Genomic DNA, 11,368 nt, shown 5'->3' with positions numbered 1-11,368 from the left:
TCAGCTCTTGACTATGGATTAAGAATTCATATTTTAGCCCTAACCGGTTTGGCTCAGTGGATAGAGCATCAACCTGCGGACTGAGGGGTCCCAGGTTCAATTCCAGTCAAGGGCATGTACCTTGGTTTCGGGCACATCCCCAGTAGGGAGTGTACACAAGGCAGCTGATCGATGTTTCTCTCTCATCAGTGTTTCTAAATCTCGATCCCTCTCCCTTCCTCTCTGTAAAAAATCAATAAAATATATATTTTTAAAAGAATTCATATTTTAGCATGTCCAACCTAATTGCTTACATAATCTCTTATCATTGTGCTTTGCCTTCTGTTTGACACGAAGGAAGGGAAGGAGGAAAACATTTGGACAACAATGACCCCATTGCATTGACCACGATGTGTGGAACCAAGTCTCCACTCCCTGGAATGGTGTTTCACATCCACAAGTTGCCATGGCCACGCGGTGGGCAGAGAGGACTTCCTCTTGACTTTAAACCCAACCATGTGACTTGCTCTGGCCAATGGGCTGTTAGCCGATGTGACACACTGACGCTTGGAATGAGCTCAGGCTGTTGAATCTGCTCTCCTCTCACAATCCTAGTGCCTCCATTCTTAGGACGGGTTAGGAAGCAGAGGCAGGAGTTGGAACCTCGGGAGAGAATCTGTGTTGCCTTTCAAATGGTGAAAATGTATGGCTTTGCATTGGTCACTCTTATCTTTTGGAAAGCAATCTTTTACAAGTGGGATCATTGGAATACAAAATGAATGAAAGAGAAAGTGAAAGTGAGTGCAAGGTAGAGAGATATCCACACAGACTTTAAATTTTTTGTTGTTGTTAATCCTCACCCAAGGGTATTTTTTTCCATTGATTTTTAGAGAAAGTAGAAGGGTATTTTTTTCCATTGATTTTTAGAGAAAGTATGGAAAGGAAAGAGAGAGGCAGAGAGAGAGAGAAACATGGATGTGAGAGAGACACATCGATAAGTCGCCTCCTGCACACACCCATTCATGGCCAGGGATCGAACCTGCAACCCAGTTTCATGCCCTTGAAGGGACTTGAACCCGAGACCCTTTGGTGTGCAGCCCACACTCTAACCACAGCGCCACACCGGCCGGGGCGCACAGAGACTATAACCTGACCAGTTCATCTGGACCAAGAGCTGGGCCAGGGCTAAACTAGGGAAACCTGAACAACGGAAGGGACTTGTAAGAAGGGAGGCAGGCCTTTCAGAGATTAGCTTGGGCTTCCTCTGGTTGAGTCCCATTAGACTTTAAATAAAAAGCCTGGGTCGGGGCTGTGGACGGCGGCGGCAGCCCTGGGCGCGGGAGTCGGCATCCGGCACCGCCTGCCCGGCCTGACGTTTCCTATTTTGATAATTGATGTGGCCGAGTTGCAGCTTGTCACGGGGCAAGCATCACGCCGTGACTCTGGAAGAGCCCTGGCTGTGTGCAGAGTGAGAAAGATCTATTTCCACTGTCCGCAGAGTGTTGTTTGATTTATTGCCGCGGGAACAGGAAATTTTTGCCCCCGCCCACTCTCGGAGCCCAAGGTTTGCAGGCTGCTGTTAGAGACACTCCATAAAAGAAGTTCTGTTTATCCCAACTTCGGTATTTTGATAACCTTCCTTGACTGATCCGAGGACATTGAGCATTCCCAGTTGTTACGACCAGCATTTGTTTCTGATGGAGCAGTTATGGGCGTGAAAGGACCATCTGCCCGAGCCGGCCAGCCTACCGGCCAGACCCTTAGCACAGCAGGAGGCGGCAGAGGGCTTTCATGTTGCGTGGCCGGGGAGTGGGGGAGGGTTTGCGAGGAAAGAGCAGAGGATGGGCTTGGAGTCAGACCAAGATGGACGACTGACGGCCACAGGAGAGCAAGTCAGTGCGCCTCGGGCCGGGAGCCCCAGTCTCCTCATCTGGGCAGTGGGTTCATGTAGCAGAGACCACACCACCCAGATCCCCTGGCATCCATTCCTGTAAGCCTTTTCTTGGCACCACCCTACCCGCTTCAACCTCTGGAGCCGCTTTGCCCACATGGACCCCTCTTCCAAAACTCGCCCTCGGCCTCTGGAGCCGCTTTGCCCACATGCCCACATGCCCACAGAGCTGGCAGTGCCTGGGGACTGATGTCTATCCAGGGCAGCCCTCAGCCCATGACTGACCAGTGAGGGAAGGAAGCCCAGCTCCCTTCTTCACCTAAGGATGCCCTTTGAGGCATAACTTACGCTTCAGGGCCCCCCACCCCTGCGGGTTCAGGCTGAGGCCCCTTCCCTGAGCCCCGGCCCCTCCCTTCCTGCCTGCACCCCCTTTTCCCTGGGAGATTCTTTCATGGGTCACTCGTGTCCCCATCCTCCTCTCAGAGTCTGCTTCTGAGAATCCCACCTTCTAGTTTTGTATTTTTAATATTGTTATTGATTTCAGAGAGGAAGGGAGAGGGAGAGAGAGACAGAAACGATGAGAGTTCAGAGAGAAGGGAGAGGAGAGAGAGACAGAACGATGAGAGAGAATCATTGATTGGCTGCCTCCTGCATCCCCCACACTGGGGGTGGAGCCCGCAACCTGGGCCTGTACCCTGACCAGGAATCGAACAGTGACCTCCTGCTTCATAGGCTGATGCTCAACCACTGAGCCACGCCAGCCGGGCTCCTTGCCAATTTTTTAAGAACTATTTTATTAACTGTTATTCAACTCTTTGGTGTGCCGGGCATGGAATTAAGTGTTCGAAATGCGTAATCTCCTGTGAGGTTGTAAGGAAGAGCAAGGTCTCTGGACGCCCTGGGCACCATGACTAACCAGGAGCAGGAACTCGGCACGCGCTGGCCCTGTCTGACCACGGTTGGTCTGCAACCTGAGTGGGAGGGGAACAGGCCTCCTCCCGGCGCTCCTGGTCCCTCCTCTCCCCTCCCAATCCTCCTCCTCACAGCAGCCACAATGGCCCTTCAAAACATACCAGTCAAATGTGTAAGACCCTCCCGTGGCTACTCGATTGACCAAAGATGAAGATCCAAGCTTCCTGCCGTGACCTGCAATGGGGGTTGGCACACTTGTCCTGTGACAGGCCAGGCAGTCAATATTGCAGTCTTTGTGGGCCATGTGGTCTCTGTTACAACTCTGACCTCTGCCGTGTAGCTCCAAGGCAGCTGTAGACAGCGTGTCCACAAAGGGACACTGCTGCTTCCAATAAAACTTTATTCCTTCAAAAAAAGAAGTAGGCCCAGTTTGATCAGCAGACTGTGGTTGGCAGACCCCTTGTCTGCAAGAGAGCGGACCCTGCCTCCCTCCCCAGCCACTGGCCTCATCCTGACCCCCTCTCCTCCCCTTCGATGGCTCCCAGAGAGCCCCAGCACCTTCCTGCCTCACTGTGAGGACTAGAGGAGATGGCAGCTGTGTTGATCCCGCCTTGTGCTTGCATACAGTAAGTGCTTAATAAACTTCAGCTATTATTCTAGCTGTTGCTGCTGTAATGGAGAAGCACACAAGGTCTAGGGGCACATAAGGGCTGGAGGGACTAAGTCAGTTGGTGGGAGGGGAGTAGGGGGCGACGGGGCATTCACCGGAGATTGGCCTCCGCGCTGAATCTTAGCTCAGAAGGAATCATGGAGCCTGAGCATCAAGAAAGTGGGCGCGCCGTCTGCTTTCTTTCCCATTTTGCAGGCCCGGGTGACTGAGGTCGGTGAATAGTTCAACATGGTGTAAGCAAGGCCACTGTGGGGATGGTCAGGGTGCGGAGAAGTTGAGGGATTTGCCTACCAGCAGCAGTCTTCTCATCTCCCCAGGGTTGGAAATTCCATCGCTTCTTTGAGTCTGTTCTGTTTTATACCTGAACTGATGACGGAGTAGGAGGGACTCTTGTGCAAAACCCACAGCCAGGGGGCAAATGCGCCCTGATGGCTTGGTCTATCAGGTGGAAACCCAGAGAGGCCTCAGAGAGATAACTTCTAATCCCACGGCGCAAACAAGCGCCAAGCCTTTATTTCCCCGGAGATTTCGACAGGCTGATCGGCAAAGCCCAGGGACTTGTGCATTCCCTGGTGCAAGCACTCCAGCTTTTCCTTAGGATCTGGACTCAGTGCAGGTCCACATCACCTACGGGGGTCAAAGAGCTGGACCGGGAAGCATGACCTTCTTGGGAAAACCAGCTTGGAAGAGGGTGTCAGAGCAGCCAGACACCACAGGGCAAGTGCCCTTGTGGAGGGTCCTGGTCTGGATGGGGTCCGTCCACAGGCCCTCCCTAGCCTGGTCCCTGTGACCTGGAGCTTCGAGGTGCTCAGTGCCACCAGGGGACAGGAGCCTCAGCGATGGATGGCCGAGGGTGGCCGCCTGACGCAGGTCCTCCTGGGCCAGGACTCCGGGATGTTAATTGAACTGCCAGGTGTTGGAACAGAGTGCTGGAGTGATGGCCCAGGGGGGAGTAAATGTCGCTTTCATGCTGGAGAATATTACCATGGCGCCTGCAAAGTTCAATTTCCCTTTCCAAGCCTTTTATTTAACCTAAGGGCCAGGTTCAGGCAGAGAGGGACAAGTTATGGGCCTTCGCCAGGTTTTGGTCCTGGTGCACTTCTATGTCACCGCCGAGATTTAAATGTTTCTTGAAGATCAGAGACCAAAACCAATTAGGAAGCCCAAGAATCTGCTCGCACTACAGTATGCATTTCTCTGAGCTTTGTTGTAAGGAGCATGGATTCCTGTTATCGCCAAAACAAACAAACAAAGCAAAACAACAAAAAATAAAGATGGAAAAAAGATCTGGGTGTGAGGGTTTCCATGTGGGCTGCTATTTTGAGACATAACTGTTCGTTATTAGTGAATCTGTGAAGATACAAATAAGACTAGCCTTTGTACCATACTTCTTGTCAGCCTGGTATGTATACTAGATATGATTGATATGATTTTTGTAACAGTTCTGCAGTGTTGTACATGGAGTTGGAATTGCTACTGGTGATGTTAGCAGCAAAACGGCGAAGTTGGACCTCGGTTCTTGAGTTGGGCAAAGAAAGAATGCAGGGCCAAGAACTCAAATTATAAGAGAAAGTTTCTGTAGAAAATGACAGGTAGTAGAAGTGAGCCAGCTAGTCCACTTCGACTCAGGAAACAAGTTACAGAAGCAATAAAGAGTCCTTGGAGCATAGGAGACAGGCAGAGGTAACATGCCTGGGGGAGGGGGAGGGGGAGGGGGAGGCTTACGCTCCTGAGAGGAGAGTGTGCTGGAGCCTTCCTCTGGAGGGTTTTAAAGGCTGGAGTTTAGGGGAGGAGCTCAATAGACTATTCATCAGCTTTATGCTGATGCGCCCAGGTGAGATTTATTTCCCTGACTTTATCCGCCCTTGGGTGTGGTTGTCACAAATGGCACTAATTGGATTTCTGTTCTCTGTCTCCCTGATTAGGGGGATTTAAGCTATTTACCCTCTGGTTGGGGGATGAGAAGGGTAAACCTTTTACTCTTAAGTGTCTTTGATTAGGGAAGATGGGATTTGGCGATTTACTAGATGGTTGTAAACTGGTTGGCCATTCAACTCTCTGTCTCCGTTTCCCTATGCCACATGTCCTGTCTTACTAGCCTGTCTCAGAATCACGCCCACTTCGCGGGTGTGGAAACAGAGGCACTTAGAGCCTCACTTTTCTCATCTGGGAAGTGGAAGAATGACGTTGACTTTGCAGGAGTCAGAAATGGGTTACGGTGCCGTCTGCCACCAGGCGTCTTCCCTCCTCTTCCCCTTAGGGTCCCGCGAGTCACCATGGCTGGCACTTCTGTGTAGTGGGTTTCCGTTGGCATCAGTAGCCTCACAAAGCTGCTAATGGGGCTCTGTAGGTGGGGAGGGGGGAACCCCGTGGGCAGAGGGGCCCTGTGGTTGTTCTCTAATTAGCACAGCCTCCTGGGGAGCGGGAGCGGGAGCTCAGCCAGCCCAGCCTCTGGGTCTCCTCCCTTCCAAAGAAAACACCCTCCCTCCAGCCCCATGTCGCTGAGGGGAGCTCGCAGGAAGCAGGACGAGCTGTCAGCACTAATTACGGGAAAGTGGTCCTCGCTTCGCGGCCTCCACCCGTCGCTCCTGCCAGCGTGGGGCCTTTGCCTGCTGTCCACCCGAGTCCATATTGGAGGCTGCATTCAGTCAACCCAAGTTTCTGGAGACTCGGCACATGCAAGACCCCACTTCCTCCCCCTTTCAGCCTCACTTACCTCGTCCTGATCCCCAGCTTTCTTCCCTCTTGTCTTCCCTTCGGGGGTCCCCTGAGAGGCAGTTTAAGGGGTGGAAAGTGATTTTTGAGTCCAGTAGGAAGTCGAACCCCAGCTCGGTGGCTCACTGTGGGCTTGGCGGGTCACCTCTCTGAGCCTCACTTCTCTGTCCTCCTGCTTCTGGGGCCCCTCTTCCTCCAGCCCTTCTCACCATTGCTCCTCCCCACCCGTCACTCAGGGCTTAGTTCACATATTCCAGAGAGGCCTTCCCTGCATCTCGGCCACAGCAACCCCTTCCAGACCCTGCCGTCACGTGACCCTCTCTTACCCTCGGAGCACGTGTTCAGAGCTGCAGTGAAGTCTGTCTTATCCGGTGCTCTTCCTGCTCCCCATGCCAGGGAATGTGGGCTCTTAAAGGCTGCGCTGTGCCCCCTGAGCCCGTCTTCCCAGAGTGGTGCCCGGGACCCACTTGTGAGCGGATCTCCTGCTCCTCTCCTCGCTGCTGCCGGGCCTCGGGTTTGCTCAGAAACCTCTGGTCAGGCTCCTGTGAGTGCCTGATTCCATGCTGCTCACTCACCTTCCAGGGCTTCTTGTGTCCAGAGGTACTTGAGATGAGAAGGCCTCTCAAATGTCCCTCTGAAGGCAGAAGCTCAACACTAAAGAGAAGGACAGTACTGTCCCTTGTCACAGCCCCTCAACCCGCAAGGCCCTCAGACGGCCCCCAGGGCTCACACTCATCGTCAGCATTCGTCAGCCCGTGTTTCAGTTCTCTCTTGCTGCATAACAAACAACCCCAGACCCGAGTGGCTGAAGACAGCCGTTTTATTGGCTCACAGTTCGGGGGGTCAGGGATTGTGGCGAGGCGGCTCCAGGGGGAGTCGGCACAGGTCTCCCACGAGGCTGCCTTCATAGGCAGCCGGGCCTCACTCTTATATCGGGCACCTGGGAGCCGGAGACCCCTCTTTCTCTCTCCATGTGCCTCTCGTCACGTGACTAGCTTGGGCATCTTGGTCTCTGGGATGAATCCCAAGAGTGAGTGTGGCCCCAAGTCAGTGGCAAAGGTGGACACTGAAGATGGATTCAGACCCAAACTCGACAATTAACCCATTGTTACTTCCCTTGACTTCTATTGGCCAGCACAAGAGTCAGGGACCACCCAGATCCAAGGTCAGGGGAAATAGTCCCCACGTCACCCAACACCAAGTGGGATGGGAAATATTGTCATAGTCATCTATGGACACACATCCCACCAAATCTAACTTCCCGATTAATTCAGACCACAGCCGGGGCCTTGGCGCGCTGCCGCCTGGGATGACGGACGGGACTCACCTCTTGCAACAAAGCCCATGAATCTATTTCCCTCTGAATCTAAGAACCATCATGGATTGGCATTGGCTCCTGACCTCGCAGAAATATTGAACAAACAAGATGTAGGTCTGCAGGGCAATTGCTTTCTTTTTGATTTCCTAGGCTGATTGCTATTGATTATCTGCTGTGCACTTTGTTAATTTTCTTTTGACGGCCTTTCTTCTCTGAACAATTCCTGGGGAGGGTTTGGTGTGGTTATTTTTCCTGGGATTAAGGCACTCTGTATACTCAACAAACCGATCGTTCAGCAGAGAATTCGTGCCACTTCCTTTCTGTGGCAGCCGATGTACCAGTGACCTCCCCCAAAGTGAAGTGACAGGCACAGGTCATGCAAGAAGTTTACTCATCTGGACGAGAAACTGCGATGCTGCAGGCCAGGTATCCCTGGCCTCCTCCTTTGCCGATGCTAATTGCAGGGTGCCTGGGGTTAATGCTAATTGTGCAATAACAGGTAACATTTAGTTTGTGTCGGCTTGCAGTTAACTGCTTGACACACTTTATCTCATTTATTCCTCCCAACAAACCCAGGAGATAGGCCCTGATAGTGTCCCAAATGTTGGTGTCCAAAGCGAGAGCTTTAGAATATGTGAAGGCTTTGTGCATCACAGCCAAACATGCTTTAAATATATATATTTAACATCAACGATGAGAGAGAATCATTGGTCGGCTGCCTCCTGCATGCCCTACACTGGAGACTGAGCCTACAACCCGGGCATGTGCCCTAACCGGGAATCAAACCGTGACCTCCTAGTTCAGTGGTCGGCAAACTCATTAGTCAATAGAGCCAAGTTATCAACTGTACAACGATTGAAATTTCTTTTGAGAGCCAAAGTTTTTAAACTTAAACTATATAGATAGGTACATTGTTACTAACTTAATTAGGGTACTCCTAAGGCTTAGGAAGAGCCACACTCAAGGGGCCAAAAAGCCGCATGTGGCTCGCAAGCCACAGTTTGCCGACCACGGTCCTAGTTCATAGGTCAGTGCTCAACCACTGAGCCACACCGGCTGGGCATCATTAGGGCATTTGAACTTGACGTTATCTCTGCCTCGAAGCCTTGGCCAGATCTTTGCAATGTGCATGGTCTCTGCTCGGGTGTCACTATTCAGAGCGACTTTCCCTGGCCAGCCTGGCCTTCCCCAGCCTCGCTTCTCTCACAGCACCCGTGTTATTCTATTCCTAATGTGGATCTCTAACCGGCAGGAACCTCTTCTCTTTGGAGGCTAGTGGGGTCTCTCCCCCATCCTGGTGCACACAGAGAGCTGGTTTGTGGGCCTGTTATTCCTTCTCCAGCTCGAAAACCGTTTGTAGAGTGAATGGATGACCCCATTTCCTCCCAGTGACTCACTCACTCACTTCCTCCATGATCTTGGCAAGTGACTGAATTTGGAGCCTCAGTTTTCTCATCTGTCAAGTGGGGAGAGTAATCAGCACCTGCCGCATAGGGCTGGTGTGAGAATCAAGCGAGATACTACACATAAGCTTCCTAGCTCCTTCATGGTACATGGGCGGGTAGCAAGTAAAGCACAGTTCTATTCTAGATGCTAAGGACACATAAGCAAAGTGAAATTTAGAAAATACGGTACTGAGCACAGCGCCTGGCATACTGTGAACACCCAAAGTTGGGCAGGGTTTTCCTTCTGACGACTTAGGGACAATGACGAAGGATCACCAGCCAGGAGTGGATTGAGTCCTGAGCTCTACAACAACTGAGGTGGAAACCGATCAAAAACTTTAAAGTTCAAAAGTCTTTCTTTATCTTGACTTAGACATGAAGATGGCGAGAAGCTCAGAGGATCCCGGTGTCTGGAAAAGCACAGGATCTCTTGCAGGCCTGCAGCCTAAATTCTAGAAGCCCCAGGCTGGGGCCAGGGAGAGGGCGTGAAGCTGAGAGAAAACAACATTCATTAAAAGGCATGAAACGTCCATTTCAATTGCTCAGAAATCCTACCCCCATTTTTAAAACGTCTGGGTCAACTGCAGAAGAGAATATTGACAGCTCTGAGCCTTTGTGCCTAAGCAGGCTTTACGGGATCGGCGTGTGAGGTGGTGAAATCCATCTGCACAAGCAGGTGGTGAAGACAGGGTGCAACAGGTCTTCGGACAGATTCAAGGTGGATGCGAGTGATAAGGCTCGTCAGCTCCCCCAGTCATAGTTTGTACCTTGAAACCCACCAGCCACCATCTCTTTGAGCCTCAGTTTCCTCATGTGTAGAATAGGGTTAATCGCAGCCCCCTCTACAGTGTGTTCTGAGAATTAACGAGAAGATAATGCGGGAAAAACACTTGGCACAATCCCCACACATAAAGGTGCTCGATAAAAATAAGCTATTGTTATTTTAAAATTAATACTAATGCAATCCCCAGTAATAAAAAACCTTCACACAGAGGCTGAGCTCCCGGAGCCATGTCGTATGCCTGCCGGGCACGGCTCCATCGCGCTTAGCTCTGTGTGACACTGGGCAAGTCCCTCACCTCCCCAAGCCTCAATGTCCCCAACTGTTAAATGGGCATAAGAATGGAGCATGCCTCGAGACCTGTTGTCAAGGATACCCAGTGTCTGGCACATACAAAGAATGCTCTATACGTGTTTGCTGTTATTAGCATCAAAGTGATTATTACTCGGAACCAGCAGTTTAAAATGCCAAGAATGACACTTCTGCCCTCTAAGCAAATCTGTTTACCTAGAAGTGAATGGCTGCTCATTCATGGTTCTTAGCTCCTCACAGAGACCCGCCTCCTATGAAAACTTGGAAGGTGAAAGAAAGTGTGTTCCCTCATTTTAATAATTGAAGAGGTTCATAAAAGCAATAATAAATATACTTAGGTTTCTATGGAAACAATTACCTAATTAGGTTTTCCTTTCATCGGAGGAGTCCAAATTGAGGAACTCTTAGTACATTTCCTGATTAAGGCCACTGGTGGTTTCCCGGAGTGGAGGCATCGCCCCAACCTCGTTGCAAATGTTTTCATTCAATGGCAGATGATGGCAGAAGGCCCAGCAGCATCTTCAGAAGGGCTCATGTCTCCTGTCAGCCCTGCTAACCGTGGCTGATAACCCTGTTCCCTCTGGCAGTCCCGGCAGGCACAGAGAGGCAACAGCAAGGACTCGGTCTCATTTCCCTTGATGGTGGCTTTTCAAAGGCCCAGCGTGACAAAGAGAAAGCTGTTGCCCTTCGTGCCCCGCCTTGAAGTGCTCAGAGCAGCCCCGCTCAGATCGGCTGTAAGGTGTCAGAATGTGATGAGGCTGATATTTGGAGCTCGCTCCTCAACATAGGCCTTGCGAAATGCCATTTCCAGCACCTAATACCTGTCTGGAGAGAGATCAGAACATTTAGTTTTAATCTTAAAGGTCATGCAGGAATTCATCCTGATAATGGAGCCCCGAGCCAGATGGAGAAGCCAGGGAAATCTCACCGACAGGGCTCCTTTTGCAGACCGAGCCCCTGCAAAGAGGAAAAGCTGGTGTGCAGGGAACTGAGAAGGACCAGCTGGTCTTCTCAAGGTGACCCTGATTTGGTCGGACCACCTTCTACTCCAGAACATCCCTTCTGCAAAACCAAGGTCCTAGGCATGGATGCCTACGTTCATGCATTTATTGAACAGAAGTTTACGCGTCAGGTTCTGAGGGAGGCCCTGGAGATAGGAGATGAAAAGGCAAACTCTCTGTCCTCAAGGCGAGAGTTGCCAAGCCAAGGAAATAGGAAAACAATTAAAAACGATCCCACTGCTGTCAATATGAGTATAAAGGGTAAAACATTGCAACTTCTCAAATAAGTCAGGGAAGGCTTCCTGTCGGAGGAGGGCCTGCGCCGAGTCCTGGCTGAGAGGCAG

This window comes from Myotis lucifugus, unplaced genomic scaffold (genome assembly GCF_000147115.1).
Source record: "Myotis lucifugus unplaced genomic scaffold, Myoluc2.0 scaffold_666, whole genome shotgun sequence".
In the NCBI taxonomy this organism is placed as follows: Eukaryota; Metazoa; Chordata; class Mammalia; order Chiroptera; family Vespertilionidae; genus Myotis; species Myotis lucifugus.
This window is presented reverse-complemented; position numbering follows the sequence as displayed.